This window comes from Microcaecilia unicolor, chromosome 2, assembly GCF_901765095.1.
Source record: "Microcaecilia unicolor chromosome 2, aMicUni1.1, whole genome shotgun sequence".
Classification (NCBI taxonomy): Eukaryota; Metazoa; Chordata; class Amphibia; order Gymnophiona; family Siphonopidae; genus Microcaecilia; species Microcaecilia unicolor.
The window spans coordinates 366583077-366599670 of record NC_044032.1 but is presented as its reverse complement, the minus strand read 5'-3'; positions in this window follow the sequence as shown (position 1 = coordinate 366599670).

Below are 16594 nucleotides of genomic sequence, written 5' to 3'. Positions count from 1 at the left end.
AGTCGTGCATTCCACTAATGGGCCGATGATCAGAAGCAAACGCAGGTGCTAGAGGCTGTAAGTGCCATACTAGCGCCTGCGTTTGCTACCACCCCATGATAACAGCCCCTGAGTGCATGAAACAACGCGGGCTCTGAACACAACTAGCAAGCAAAATGCATGCAAAACAGGGCTCAGCACAAGTAGCATGCAAATGCATGCTAAACCTATTCATCTCCAATGATCAGCGTCCAGCGCGCCAAAGATTGGCACACTGGTCGCGGCAAACCCTACGCCAGCTCGGAGTTGGTGTTAGGGTTTGCAGACCATTGGGGAGGAATGGTGAGCCCTATCCAGCATGCATTTGCATGCTAGCAGGCCCCCATTCCCACCAATACAGCAGCCCCCTCCATGGGAACCCTGACCCGACCCCCCCTCCAGTGACAGGGGGCTGGAGGTCCGGCGGACCTCCTGTCTCCCCGACCCCCCGGACAGAAGTTCGGGGGCTGGAGATCCAGTGGGTCTCTAACATTCCTAACCCCCCCCCAACATACCCTCAGATGTCGCTGGTGGGCCAGGGGTCAATCCCCCCCCCCCCCCCACTTGGTGGTCTAGTGGCCCTTCTCCACCCCTCTACCTTCAATTGGAGGTGACCTCCCTCCTTTTCCTTCGGCGTCCTGGGCAGGGCTGGGCGCCGCCATTTTCGAGGCGGCGCCGATGGAAGATAAGGGAGGCCACCTCCCTCCTCCACCTAAAGGTAGGGGATGGGGAAGGGCTGCTAAGCTAACTGCTTTACCACATTCTCTGGCTACAAATTCCAGAGTTTAATTACATGTTGAGTGAAGAAATATTTTCTCCGATTCATTTTAAATTTACTACTTTGTAGCTTCATTGCATGCCCCCTAGTCCTGGTATTTTTGGAAAGAGTAAACAAGTGATTCACGTCTACCTGTTTCACTCCACTTATTATTTTATAGACTTCTATCATATCTGCCCTCAGCCGTCTTTTCTCCAAGCTGAAGAGCTCTAACCGTTTCAGCCTTTCCTCATAAGGATGTCGTCCCATCCCTTCTATCATTTATCATCCTTCTCTGTACCTTTTCTAATTTCACTGTATCTTTTTTTGAGATGCAGTGACCAGAATTGCACACAGTATTCAAGGTGCGGTCGCATCATGGAGCAATACAAAGGCATTTTAAAATCCTTATTTTTTCTTCCATTCCTAATAATACCTAACATTCTATTTGTTTTCTTTGCCACCGCAGCACACTGAGCAGAGGGTTTCAAAGTACCATTAACGATGACTCCTACATCCTTTTCCTGGTCAGTGACTCCTAATGTGGAACCTGATAACCTCATAAAGCACCAGTTCTTCTAAAAACATCCAAATTAGTATTTCCAAAACTTACTTTGCAGACGTTTATCTATGCAATTTGTCTACAGTGCAGCCAAATCAGAAGGGGGCTTGCCAGGGGTGGTTCAAAGGGGGTGTTAGGGTATGCCTAACACTTGGATGTTTTACAACCATAATGGAACAAAACAAAAACTTCCAGGACTAAAACCAAGACGTTTTGGCCTAGACCTGTTTTTAGAACGAATAAGGCACAAAGGGTGCCCTAAATGACCAGATAACCACTGGAGGTAAACAGGGGTGACCCCCAATACCCCCCTCAGTGGTCATTGACCCCTCCCACCCCCCAAAAAATGTGAATAAAAATGTCTTACCAGCTTCTGTGACAGCCTCAGATGTTATATGGCTGATCTCATAGACCTACCAAGCAGAAACACAATTAGAACATAACAAACATACCTAAATCTTCAGTACCCTAGCTGCAAGGGACTCAAGTACAAATCAAGTTACAGACCCAGCTTCTCCTATATATGCACGCAACTATGGAACGCATTACCAAAAGCCATAAAGACAATGCAGGATCACCTCAATTTCTGGAAATCACTAAAGACCGATCTGTTCGAAAAGGCATACACTACTGATCCAACTTAAGTAACTGAACTCAGCAACACAACAAAGCCATAACCTGCAATGAACAATATATCAGTCTTCTTCTCTTGATTCTCCAATGTTCTGTAACAACATCACACTGTATTTGTTTCATCACCGGAGGTGGCTAACACCTCACGGTACTATGTAAGCCACATTGAGCCTGCAAATAGGTGGGAAAATGTGGGGTACAAATGCAACAAATAAATAAATGTTAAAGTCTTGTATATTAAAGCAGCATGCAGGTTGTAATGACTCATGGGCTCTTGCTAAGGGTGACAGGCAGAGCAGGGAAAGTTCTAACCTGTATTACCCCCGGCCCCAGCATAGTATCTTGAAAGAGGTAGAAAACCCAGCCTGGCCAGAGAAAGGGGAGGGACCCAAAAGGATAGATCCCTGACAGTTTCAGAGGCAAACCCTACAGACAGCCCATGATCCCGAATTAGCCCAGGCTCCCTGGTTGGCAAGGCAATATAATATGGACATGGGCCACAGCTGGGAAGAGGAGGGGCTCCCATGGGCTAATAATAAAGAAGAAATTGGAAGTAAAGCAGAGGTGTAGCCATGGGTGGACCTGGGCCCACCCAGTTTGGAGTCAGGCTCACCCAGCAGCGATGTCCCTAAAGTAGCTTCCACTGGTTGCAGGCTCGCAGCGATTCCCACATGCTGCCTGCCGCTCAACAACCTCCTTACAACTGCAAAGCTCTAACCCAGAAGCATCTGCTGCAGCTTCCGGTTTCTACCCAGTCAGTGTCAAGATGCAGCAGAGGAGAGGCTTCTGGGTTAGCGCTTAGCGGCTGCAAGGAGATTGTTGAGTGGTAGGCAGCATGTAGAAATCGCTGCCACTGCTGGCAACTCTTTGAAACACAAGGAGATTTGTGGGTGGGATAGGAAAGAGAAAAGAAGGGGACAATAGATGCTGCACTGGGTGAGGGAAGATGGGGAAAGATGCTGCACGGGGAGAGGGAAGATGAGGATAGATGCTGCACGGGGGAGGGAAGACAGGGAACATATGGGGGACAGATGCTGAACAGGGGAAGGAACATGGGGAAAGATGCTGTATGGCGGGGGGAGGGAACATGTGAGGAAAATGCTGCATAGGGGGAGAAGATTCTGCCCGGGGGAAGAAGGGAGATATGCAGCAAAGGGGTGGAGAGGTGAGAAAGGGAGAAATCTTGCATATGAGGTGGAGGGGAGGGAGACATGCTGCATAGAGAGGGGATAGGTGGCAAGAGAGGGAGAAATGTTGGACATAGGGGTGGAGGAAAGAGAGAAATGTTAGACATAGAGTGGAGTGGAGAGAGAAATGTTGGACATGATAGTAGAGGGGAGGAAGGGAGAGATGTTGGACCTAGAACACGAGAAGGGGAGAGTGATGGTGGACAGTGGTATGAGAGGAGGAGATGTTGGACATGGGGGTGGATGAGAAGGAGGGAGAGGTACACAGGGGGTGGTGAGTGGAGAAAGAGACAAAATACTGGACCATCGGGGAGAGGGCAGGAGGGAAGAGAGAAGGGACAGGAAAAATGTCAGGCTACAAAGTGGGGTGGAGAGGGGAAGAAGAGGGATCAGATGCTAGGTAGAAAGATGGAGGGAGGAAGACGATGGGAATGGTGGAACTCTGGGAGAGACTAGGAGGGGGAGGCAAGGAAATGAATCAGAGGACAGTGATTTCAGAGGGTAGAAATATGGTAATGGGGAGTAGATTAATGATGAAAGAGAATGTAGGGGGAAGAGTGAGATGGGGAATGGGAAAGCTAGTGGGTGAAAGAAGATGAAAATTTGATAGGTAATTGAAAAGTAAAAGGAGGAGAAGAAAGGCAAGAGAGAGGTAGAAAAGAGCTAAAAAGGAATGATCAATATGTCAGAGGCAGGAGTAGTAAGGGAACAGACAGGAGCATAGGCGCCCCTATTTGACTGACTGTACATTTGTCCTTTAGATTGTAAGCTCCTTTGAGCAGGGACTGTCCTTCTATGTTAAACTGTACAGCGCTGCGTAACCCTAGTAGCGCTTTAGAAATGTCAAGTAGTAGTAGTAGTATAAGAGGCTTGCCTGCTTCCCCTGCCTTCTCGAATTCAGCAGGGCAGAACCAAAATTGTACTTTTCTCTCTCTGCCGGTACCGACACCACCCGCCCCCGCCCTCCCGCTCATTTCTGACCGGCTGCCTACCTGACTCGATATATCCCTAAGGCTCCTTCCCCAGCGGTTCCAGCTCTGCCAGAACGGAACCTCCCACCTGTAACACAGTTCCTGCCTGCTGCCTTTCCCATGTCAGAGCCTGGCTGTGACTGTGAATCTGAGTGTTGCAGCATGCTGCGGCTCTTTTCAATCAGACAGACACCGACCGAGCCAGGGAGGGAGTCAGCGGATTGCGCAAGCAAGCAGTAAGGAGTATTTGGGTTTCTAATTGCTTTGTTGAACAAGAGACTGGTGAGGGGATGCTGGATGTTGAAGGGAGGCGAGAGAGATGGGGAGGCATAGGGGCGTTGTTGGATGGTGGTGAGGGGCAAGACAGGCAATGCTGGATTGGGGCAGAGAGAGAGAGGTTTTATATGTTAAAGTAAAAATTAAATATTTTGTTTCATGCAGATCTCTCTTGTTTAAACATAACTAAATGGGCTATAAGCCCCTAATGCAGTCCATTGATTTGGGTCTCCTATTGCTAAATTGCTTTGTTGAACAGGAGACTGGTGAGGGGATGGGTTGATGATGCTGGATGATGAAAGGAGGTGAGAGAGATGAGGAGACATAGGGGCAATGTTGGATGGTGGGGGCAAGTCAATGGGGCAATGTTGAATTGGGGCAGAGAGAGAGGTTTTATAAGTCAAAAATATTTTGTTTCATGCAAATCTCTTTTGTTTAAACATAACTAAATGGGCTATAATCCCCTAATGCAGTCCATTGGCTTTCTTATATTTTGTTCTTGTGATGACTTATACTGTACCAAAATTGAAAACTCTTATCTCTATCTGGTCATTAATAAAAGGAATTCATTGTGAACACTATCCACCCTAACAGGTTGTTTTGTGGCTGTATGTGAGGAATTGTGGTATTATGATCCATTGTTTCATATTGTTGGTCTGTGTTTTCCATATGGGTGGTATTTTGGTGTATTAGGGTCTGCCCAGTGTAATATTTACAGTGCTGCCTTTTCATGCATAATGCTACTTTACTAATGTGACCATTTCATTTTGGGATTTTCAATGGATGGAAATAGCAGTGTTTAATAATTGATAACATTTTTGAATAGTATACATTGGTTAATATGTGCTTTGAACAACCACTTTATTCTTTGATATATGATACATATCTAATATCTAAATTTAATAAAAGGTATTGTGACTATTTTACTTTTACTTATTTTTTTTCCAGTGTGTTGTCAAACAATTATGGATATAAGCACCACCCCTAACTCTGCCCCCTTTAGCCTCCCCAAACAGTTGGGCCACTGACCGTCTAATGTAACGCCCATTTTTAAAAAAGGCCCCAGGGGAGATCCGGTAAATTATAGACCGGTGAGTCTGACGTCGGTGCCGGGGAAAATGGTAGAGGCTATTATTAAAAACAAAATTACAGAGCACATCCGAGGACATGGATTACTGAGACCGAGTCAGCACGGCTTTTGTGTGGGGAAATCTTGCCTGACCAATTTACTTCAATTCTTTGAAGGAGTAAACAAACATGTGGACAAAGGGGAGCCAGTTGATATTGTGTATCTGGATTTTCAAAAGGCGTTTGACAAGGTACCTCATGAAAGGCTACAGAGGAAATTGGAGGGTCATGGGATAGCAGGAAATGTCCTATTGTGGATTAAAAACTGGTTAAAGGATAGGAAACAGAGAGTGGGGTTAAATGGGCAGTATTCACAATGGAGAAGGGTAGTTAGTGGGGTTCCTCAGGGGTCTGTGCTAGGACCGCTGCTTTTTAATATATTTATAAATGATTTAGAGATGGGAGTAACTAGCGAGGTAATTAAATTTGCTGATGACACAAAGTTATTCAAAGTCGTTAACTCGCGACAGGATTGTGAAAAATTACGAGACTGGGAGACTGGGCGGCTAAATGGCAGATGACGTTTAATGTGAGCAAGTGCAAGGTGATGCATGTGGGAAAAAAGAACCCGAATTATAGCTACGTCATGCAAGGTTCCACGTTAGGAGTTACGGACAAAGAAAGGGATCTGGGTGTCGTTGTCGATAACACACTGAAACCTTCTGCTCAGTGTGCTGCTGCGGCTAGGAAAGCGAATAGAATGTTGGGTATTATTAGGAAAGGTATGGAAAACAGGTGTGAGGATGTTATAATGCCTTTGTATCGCTCCATGGTGCGACCGCACCTTGAGTATTGTGTTCAATTCTGGTCGCCGCATCTCAAGAAAGATATAGTAGAATTGGAAAAGGTGCAGCGAAGGGCGACTAAAATGATAGCGGGATGGGACGACTTCCCTATGAAGAAAGACTAAGGAGGCTAGGGCTATTCAGCTTGGAGAAGAGACGGCTGAGGGGAGACATGATAGAGGTATATAAAATAATGAGTGGAGTGGAACAGGTGGATGTGAAGCATCTGTTCACGCTTTCCAAAAATACTAGGACTAGGGGGCATGCGATGAAACTACAGTGTAGTAAATTTAAAACAAATCGGAGAAAATTTTTCTTCACCCAACGTGTAATTAAATTCTGGAATTCATTGCCGGAAAATGTGGTGAAGGCGGTTAGCTTAGCAGAGTTTAAAAAGGGGTTGGACGGTTTCCTAAAGGACAAGTCCATAAACCGCTACTAAACGGACTTGGAAAAATCCAAAATTCCAGGAATAACATGTATAGAGTGTTTGTACGTTTGGGAAGCTTGCCAGGTGCCCTTGGCCTGGATTGGCCGCTGTCGTGGACAAGATGCTGGGCTCGATGGACCCTTGGTGTTTTCCCAGTATGGCATTACTTATGTACTTATGTACTTATGTCTATGGACAGGAGCGAGGAGAAAAGACAAATGGTCTGCAGCTGCTTGAAGAAGAATTAGCAGATGACAAACAGTAAAGCAGAAAAAAGAAATTGGAACCAGCAAGATGGAAAAATAAAATGTCCAGGCAACAAAGGTAGAAACAAAGCATTTTATTTTGATTGTTTTAAATGGAATAGCTTTTGGAAATGTGCATAGCAAATGTCTTTGTATTTTGTTCAGTAGAAAAGGAAATGCATTTCTGTTTTATGTCTCCAGTGTTGCAGTAATGCTAAGTTTAACTTTTTGGGGTTCCCATTTAATTTTCATCTAAACATTTTTATTTCTAATTTGTGATCCCTTGTTCTATATTTGGTGAGGGTCTGTTGGTGTGATAGTAATAGCAGGTGGGAAATCAGAGGGGAGGTGGATAGGAGAGGAAATCGGGGAGGGGGCCCTCCCTTTATTTTCTGACCTGGGCCCAAGCAGGTCTAACATCAGTCCTGTCCCTTGCTATATAGCTGGTGAGGATCCCCAAACATCCCCAGCTAAGGACCTCCTCCAAAGACGGCCAGAACTCCCTTCTACCAAGCTTTGGAGTTGGCAACAGCATCCTTGAATCATTGACAACTAAGTATGTGTGGGGTTTCGGCATCAGTGGTTTAGGGTCATCGCTGCTGTCTGCCAAGTTTGGTAAAAGAGTTCTGGCTACCTTCAGAAAAAGTCTTCAACTGATAGAGCTTGGGGATCCTCATTAGCTAAAGTATTTATATTTTGAGGTGGGGGTAGGGTTTGGCAAAGAAAATTTTGTGCCCACCCACTTTGGGCTCAGGCCCACCCAGAACTGGCTATCTGGCTATGTCATTGAAGTGAAGAGACTGAGATTGAGTGGGATGATTAGGTGGTATCTCAGACTGTTCCAGAGACAACTTTTCCTGAAGAGGAGGAGAGAAAGGAGGTGTCTCCAGAGTTAATGAAACCAACTGTTGGGAGCTTCAGTGGCTGGAAGAACTCTGTATTTTTCACACTGTCCCAGTGACAGGAGGACGGTGATGGGATGAGCCCACCAGCTAGAGATATACTGGGGCTGTCTGTGAATATGTGAAAAGCTATTAACTATTTGAAACTGTGAAATTAACTTTAAACTGGCAAACAGTGGACGTGCTTTAGTTCTGTTGTCCTGAGACAAGACTGTGCTGCTTCAGGGTTTTCCAGCCCTTCTGAAGGACAGAGCTTAAACAAACTGATTATAAAAGGGCTTTACTGGGAGGGAGAAGGGTGAAGTGTGCCTTCCTTTGTTTTTGGATATTAGAAGAACAAATAGACAAGTACTGTGCACTACTGCAGAACTATTTCTACAAAGAATTATTGGAAGCTACCCTGACAAGCAAGACTGAAATCCCGGACTGGATTGGGATTGCAGTAAGCTTTTTTTTTTTTTTTTTTTTTTTTTTTTTGCAGCAGCCTCCTCAAAGACAAGAAAATACCTCAACCAGACTTCATACCAGCAGTACAGCCAAGGGATGTATTACAAGGTCCCTGGAGTAGAGTAGTGGTCAGTGCAGTGCACAATGGGGGACCCAAGTTCCTATCTTTCTCTATCTGTCACACTTGTGGTGGAAACTGTGACCCCTCCCTAACTCACCAAAACCCTACTGTAACTACATATAGATGCCCCCTTCACCCATAAGGGCTATTGTAGTGGGGGACAGTGTGTTTTGGGTGGGTTTTGGAAGGCTCAGGGGACAAGATAAAGAAGCAAAAGGTGAGATGTGTACCTGAGAGCATTTTTATGAAGTACTCTCTAGGGTGCCCCACTGCTCTCCTGCGATGTCCGAGGAACCAGTCTGCTTCAAATGCTGGCTCCTCCTATATCCCAATGGCATGAATATCTACGTTTTGCACTTATTCAGGCTTTTTTTTTTTTTTTTGAAAATGGACGAAAAAACATCCAAAGCTCAAAACCTTGTTCGACACAGTATTTTTGGAAAAAGATAGTAGTTCTTTTTCGAAAATGACCTCCTTTCCTATTCAGATTTTTGATGTTTTGTGCAAAATGTCCAAAATCGGACTTAGACATCATATCGAAATGCCCCTCTATGTTATCCAAGTCTGTCAATGAGGCTGCCTCTTCCTATAATACTGTTCTTGCTTCTCTCATTCCCCATTCTGTAAGACAGATCCTACTGACATACAGAACTATAGACCAATTTCTAATTTATGTTCTGCGGCTAAGGTTTTAGAGCGAGTAGTACTCAAGCAATTGCTTAATTTTTGGAATCTACTAATGTCCTTCAACCGAGACAAGCTGGATTTAGGAAAGCGCACCAGTACAGAATCAATTATCAGTTGTTTTTTTTAAGTGAAACTCATGAAATTCTGGATCAGGGATTTTTGGTGCTGACAGTTTCCCTAGATCTAGCATCAGCGTTTGATCGTGCTGATATTCAGCACTTAATCTGGCCAGGTTACCCACATAAATAGGACCACCTAAAAGCTGAATATCACTCTTAGGGGGCCCTTTTACAAAGCGACGATACTTCTTGCTAAAAGGGAAGTACCGCCGGGCTACCGCAGCAGCCCGATGGTAGTTCCTGTCACGCTTCCACGCCTGTCATGAACAGTGAGCCCTTGGACCACTACCGATGGCCGGCAGTGGCAGGAGAACCCCTCAAACAGGCAGCACGACACAGACCGGACTGGAGCAGCTGGACAGGAGTAGCAGCAGAGGCAACGAGCTGGACCAGGCAAAGCAGGAACCCTAGTCTTCACCTGCGCTTAGCCGCTATTCACCAGGAGTTGAGCCCCTGGCTGCAGGCGGCCGGCAGGACCCACCAAACAGGGCAGGACTGGACTGGAACAGAAGCACAGGCAGCGAGCAGGAGAAACGTCCACGAATCAAACAAGGTCTTGGGCAGGCAGCAGCAGAAGAATAAGCCAGTGAACAAGCCGGGTCTGGGGCAGGCAGCAAGCAAAAGAATAAGCCAGGTGAACAAGCCGGGTCTGGGGCAGGCAGCAAGCAGAAGAAATAAATCAGGAAACAGACAAGGTCTAGCTGACACAAAGAGTAGCAAGGTAGCACTGCAACAAAACTCTCACAGTCTAAGACTCCACTGAGGACCTCTGTTGCAAAGAAAACTAGAAAGCTTCCAGGTGGTTAATAAAGGCAAACAACAAGGGAGTTCACCAGGTAAGGGTGCTGCTTAGTTCCAAAAATCCCAAGCCAGTCTGGAAGGCTGGAAAACCCGAACCGGACCGGCATGACTTCTGGAACATGGGAAACAGCAAGTAGTTAATCCACAGCAGCCACCAGGTCCTGCCAGCAGGGGGCGAGATGAATGAGAGCCTGAAACATGGGCAAAATCGTAACAGTTCCCACCCCCAGCGCGCACCATTTCCGGCGCTGCAAAATTAAAAAAAAATGTTTGTAGCACCGGTATGTACCTGGTGGTAATCAGGCAGTACCGCACATGGTAAAATTATGTATTATCATACCTGATAATTTTCTTTCCATTAATCATAGCTGATCAATCCATAGACTGGTGGGTTGTGTCCATCTACCAGCAGGTGGAGATAGAGAGCAAACTTTTGCCTCCCTATATGTGGTCATGTGCTGCCGGAAACTCCTCAGTATGTCGATATCAAAGCTCCATCCGCAGGACTCAGCACTTAAAGAATTACACCCACGAAGGGACACTCTGCCCAGCTCACCACCGCCGAAACGGGGGAGGGGAATTAACCCAGCTCATCCCCACACAAGTGGGGGAGGGGAATCCGTCCAGCTCATCCCCGCGGAGCGGGGGAGGGACACCACACCCGCCGATGCGGGGGGATCTGGCTTATCCTGCAACCGCAAACCGCGGGAGGAGCTGACTGACCCTAACACCGCCGAAGCGAGAGGGGTACAAAGCTGCCCTACAGCCGCACGAAGCGGGAGGGAGTGCCGGCAGAATTTATGTCTCAATCCAGCCCCGTAAAACGGGGGGGGAGAGGAATGCAGCAGCTCACTGTAACACAAACTCGTCTCAACTCTTGAAGAATCCAAGTGAAAAAACTTGAACACGAAGTCTTTTCTGAAGTAACCGAAGACTAAACTTGAACCTGAAATGCAACCAGAATAAAAACAGTACAGATATCTGGGAGGGGCTATGGATTGATCAGCTATGATTAATGGAAAGAAAATTATCAGGTATGATTATACATAATTTTACCTTCCATATCATCAAGCTGATCAATCCATAGACTGGTGGGATGTACCGAAGCAGTACTCACCCAGGGGGGACATTGAAATCCCTGACCTCAACACTGAAGCTCCAAACCGGGCCTCCGCCCGTGCAGCCACCGTCAAACGGTAATGCTTGGAGAATGTATGAGCCGAAGCCCAAGTTGCCGCCTTGCATATCTCTTCCAAGGAGACGGATCCGGCCTCTGCCATCGAGGCCGCCTGAGCTCTCGTGGAGTGAGCCTTCAGCTGGATAGGCGGCACCTTCCTTGCGGCCACATAAGCCGCTGCAATGGTTTCCTTGACCCATCTTGCCACTGTAGGCTTAGCAGCCTGCAGACCCCTATGAGGACCTGCAAACAGGACAAACAGATGATCAGATTTCCGGAAATCATTGGTCACTTCCAAGTATCTGATGATGACTCGCCTCACATCCAGATATTTAAGAGCAGAGTACTCCTCTGGGTAGTCCTCCCTACGAAAGGAAGGGAGACAGAGCTGCTGATTCACATGGAAGCGAGAAACAATCTTGGGCAAGAAAGGAAGGCACTGTGCGGAATAGTCACTCCTGCCTCAGTGAAACTGCAGAAAAGGCTCTCGACAAGAGAGCGCCTGGAGCTCGGAAACTCTTCTGGCTGAAGGGATAGCCACCAAAAAGACTGCTTCCACGTCAGGTCTTTCAGAGATGCCCTTGACAAGGGTTCAAAAGGCGGCTTCTGCAATACTCTTAGCACCAGGTTGATATTCCACGCAGGCACCACTGAGTGCAGAGGAGGGCGCAGGTGATTAACTCCCTGAGAAGCGCACCACATCTGGCTGCGAAGCCAGGGAAGCACCCTTCAGGCGGCCCCTGAAGCAAGCCAGAGCCGCCACCTGGACTTTAAGGGAACTGAGCGACAGGCCTTTCTCCAGACCTTCTTGCAGGAACGCCAACACTGAAGAAATTGGAGCAGTGAAGGGAGAAAGTGAGCCTGCTTCACACCACGCTGCAAAGATACGCCAAACCCTGGCGTAAGCAGTAGAAGTAGAGCGCTTCCCTCGCTCTTAGCATAGTGGCGATGACCTTGTCTGAGAAGCCCTTCTTCCTCAGACGCTGTCGCTCAATAGCCAGGCCTTAAGACCAAAGGGGGAGGGATCCTCCATCACCACGGGACCCTGATGTAACAGGCCCTGCTCCACTGACAGCCGCAGAGGATCGTCGACTGAGAGCCTGATCAAGTCCGCATACCAGGGACGTCTGGGCCAATCCGGACCCACCAGGATTACCCTGCCGGGATGCTTGCCACCTGGTCTAGCACCCTGCCCAACATGGGCCAGGGCGGGAACACATAGAGGAGCTCTTGTGTCGGCCACTGTTGGAGAAGAGCATCTACTCCCAGGGATCGAGGGTCCCGTCCTCTGCTGAAAAAGCGCGGCACTTGGTAACTGGCCGATGACGCCATCAGATCTAGGCTCGGCTGGCCCCAGCGCTTCGTGATGTCCAAGAACGCCTGAGCAGATAGTTGCCACTCTCCGGGCTCCAAGGTATGGCGACTGAGAAAGACCGCCTTGACATTCGTGACCCCGGCAATGTGGGCCGCTGAAAGCTGCTCCAGGTTCGCTTCCGCCCACTGGCATAGATTCATGGCCTCCTTGGCTAGAGGGGCGCTCTTGGTACCTCCCTGACGGTAGACATAGGCCACAGCCGTGGCATTGTCCGACAGGACCCGTACTGGCTTCAAGACCAGTACCGGGATGAACTCCAAAAGCGCCAACCGAATGGCTCTGAGTTCCAGGAGGTTGATAGACCACTTTGCCTCTGCAGGAGACCAGAGCCCCTGCGCTGTCCTTCCCAAACAGTGGGCTCCCCAGCCCGACAAAGAGGCGTCCGTCGTGACGACAATCCACTCTGGGGTCACCAGAGGCATTCCTGCAGACAACTTGACTGTCTGCAGCCACCAGCTCAGCGCCTTGCGCACTGCTGGGTCCAAGGGAAGGCGCACAGCATAATCCTCCGACAACGGAGTCCAGCGCTGCAGCAGAGAGAGTATAGTGGTCTCATATGAGCCCTGGCCCAGGGCACTACTTCCATCGTGGCCGGCATAGAGCCCAACAGCTGCACATAGTCCCAAGCCCGAAGAGGAGAGGCTACTAGGAACTAGTCCACCTGAGCCTGATTGTCTGGCAGGAACACTCTGCCCACTTGGGTGTCGAATCGAACTCCCAGATACTCCAGGGACTGAGTCGGGCGCAGCTGGCTCTTCTTCTTCCAGTTGATGATCCATCCCAGGGAGCTCAAAAGAGCAACTACCTGGTCCACAGCTTTGCCGCACTCTGCATAAGAGGGGCTCGGATCAACCAGTCGTCCAGATAAGGATGGACTTGTACTCCTGCCTTTCGCAGGAAGGCCGCTATGACCACCATTACTTTGGAAAAGGTCCGCGGAGCAGTAGCCAACCCAAAAGGGAGGGCTCTGAACTGGAAGTGTCGTCCCAGGACTGCAAAACGCAGGATGAGGCCAGATGGGAATATGCAGGTACGCTTCCTTGATGTCCAAGGAAGCCAAGAACTCTCCTGCCTTCACTGCCGCTATAACAGAGCGGAGAGTCTCCATGCAAAAGTGCCGCACTTTCAAGGCCTGATTGACCCCTTTGAGGTCAAGGAAAGGCCGGACAAAACCTCCTTTCTTTGGTACCACAAAGTAAATGGAGTAACGTCCCCTTGCCAATCTGATTTTCTGGCACCGGAACGACCGCACCCCGGCGGATCAGGTTGTCCAAGGTCTGCTGCACTGCCACAGCTTTGACCGGAGACTTGCAGGAGAGAGGTACAAACCCGTCTCTTAAGGGTCGGCAGAACTCTAGCTTGTAGCCGTCTCTGATGACTTCCAGCACCCAAGCGTCTGAAGTTATTGTGGTCACTCGCCCAGAAACGAGGCCAGCCGTCCTCCAATCTGCACTGGGGCGTGGACCAAGGCCCCGTCATTGGGTACGAGACCCTGGGGGAGGACCGGAGGGAGCACCTCCGGGATGGCGGTCTCTGCGAAAGGAATGCTGCTTGGGGGAGAAATTCCTCTTGAAGGAAGAGGGGGCAGAGGAACCCGACTTGCCCGGGCGGTACCGACGGGCTTCCTGCAACGTCCTCTGGAGGTACCGGGACGAGTACTAGCCCGAGCCCTGACCTCTGGTAATTTCTTGCCCTTAGACGTGCCGAGATCGGTCACGATTTTGTCCAGCTCGACCCCAAAGAGCAGCTTGCCTTTAAAAGGCAATCTAGCAGGCGGGATTTAGAGGCGTGGTCAGCAGACCAATGTTTCAGCCAAAGCCACCGCCGCGCAGAGACTGTCTGAGCCATGCCTTTAGCTGAGGCTCTCAAGACATCATACAGCAAGTCTGCCAAATAGGCTAAGCCCGATTCCAGGGCCGGCCAATCAGCCCTCAAGGAAAGATCCGAGGGGGAAGCCCGCTGCACCATAGTCAGGCACGCCCTGGCCACATAGGAGCCGCAAACTGAGGCCTGCAAACTTAAAGCAGCTGCCTCAAAGGACGACCTTAAGGCCGCCTCCAATCTTCTGTCTTGGGCGTCCTTTAGGGCCGTGCCACCTTCCACCGGCAACGCCGTTTCTTAGTCACCGCAGTGATTAAAGAATCCACGGTAGGCCACAGATAGGCCTCACGTTCACTCACAGCCACAGGATAGAGGCGGGACATAGCCCTAGCCACTTTAAGGCTCGTTTCCGGGACATCCCATTGAGCCGAAATTAAGGTGTGCATGGCATCATGCACGTGGAAGGTTCTAGGCGGGCGCTTCGTCCCCAGCATAATGGCAGAGCCAACAGGGGCTGAGGGAGAGACGTCCTCCGGAGAGGAAACTTCAAAGTGTCCATGGCTGTAACAACAGGTTGGGCAAATCCTCTGGGCTAAAAAGCCGCGCTGCAGAGGGGTCATCCGCTCCATCCGAGCGGGGATCCGTCTCCTCCAAGGAATCCGCAAAGGACCGTTGGGAGACCTCAGACACGCTGCCCTCATCTACATCGGAGGAGACAAGTCCTCCAAGGCCTGAAAATCAACCCGAGGGCGTTTACCTCTGGGACACCTCAACCTCTTTACCAGAAGAGGGAGCAGGGCCAGCGTTTTGCCTGAGGAAAGCCTGATGCAGCAGCAAAACAAACTCGGGGGAGAAACCCCCCAGACTGTGCACTTCCGCAGCCTGGGCAACAGCCCTAGACGCACTCTCAACCGGCGCTCGCAAGAGCGGGGGAGAGGACATGCTGCGCATCCAAAATGGCGTCCGGCGCGACACTCCACGAAGGAGCCGCGCGGGAAGAACGGCGCTTAACTTTAGCCGCTTTTGTGCCGTCGCCCAAATTAAGGGCGTTCATGGCATTAATGTCTCCAACCTCAAGGGCGGCCCACGAAGAAGCCGTCCGAGCCGCCGTGGCCGGCCAAGATGGCGGAGGCGAGGAGCGGGGGATGGGCGTTTTATGGCGGGAAAAACCGCCGCGCCGGAGGAAGGACCGGGACATTCATCGGTTCACGAAACTGTCACCCAACAAGGGCGAATCAGGCTTTAATACCCCCGCATCCCCTCTAGAAGCGCTCCAGCGATCCGGGGAGCGACCCTTTGCACCCTCGCCCTCCGACGCCATATGCCACGAGGAGAAGAATCGGGGAACCCCCTGCCCGCTATAAAAGGTAAAATTACCTGCTTGCCGCTCCGAGCTGTAACGAACTGGTGTCCCAGTGAGTAGCTGCAATGAACGTTTAAATAAACGTCGAAATAAACGCCTTTAAAGACGTTTAAATTTTTTTTTTTTTTTTTTTAACGGAGCCAGCGGGAGGGGGGAGAAAAGGAGGGACCTGGCACCACCAGGTTTGCACTTGCTCAAAAGAGCCCTCAACCCCAGGCCTCAACAAAACCTAAGGATTAGGCTTGGAGGCCTAGCCAGAGCTGCTGCTGTGTGTGACCACCACCTGCTGAGATAGAGAACATACTGAGGAGTTTCTGGCAGCACATGACCACATATAGGGAGGCAAAAGTTTGCTCTCTATCTCCACCTGCTGGTAGATGGACACAACCCACCAGTCTATGGATTGATCAGCTTGATGATATGGAATGGCCGGTTACCGCTGGGATAGCGTGGGAGCCGTTACCACCACCTCAGTGGGTGGTGGTAAGTGCTTCCACCCAAAATGGGTGTGCAGCAAGTGTTTCACATCAGTATTTTTTCCTAAAACCCCACCTTTTACCCACTGCGGTAAAAATGGACCTTGGCGCGCATCAAAAACACGTACTGATGCCAGCGCAGGCCCCCTTTTGCCACAGCTTTGTAAAAGGACCCCTTAGCCGGCTATGTGTTAGCCATCTCCGTAAATGCAGAAATTCAGTGCCAGTGCCCAGACATATAGCCCAGCATTAATGCCAGTTGTGGTCAGCAAAATGCTGATCACCGGCGTCTGAATATTGGGCCCATAAATGG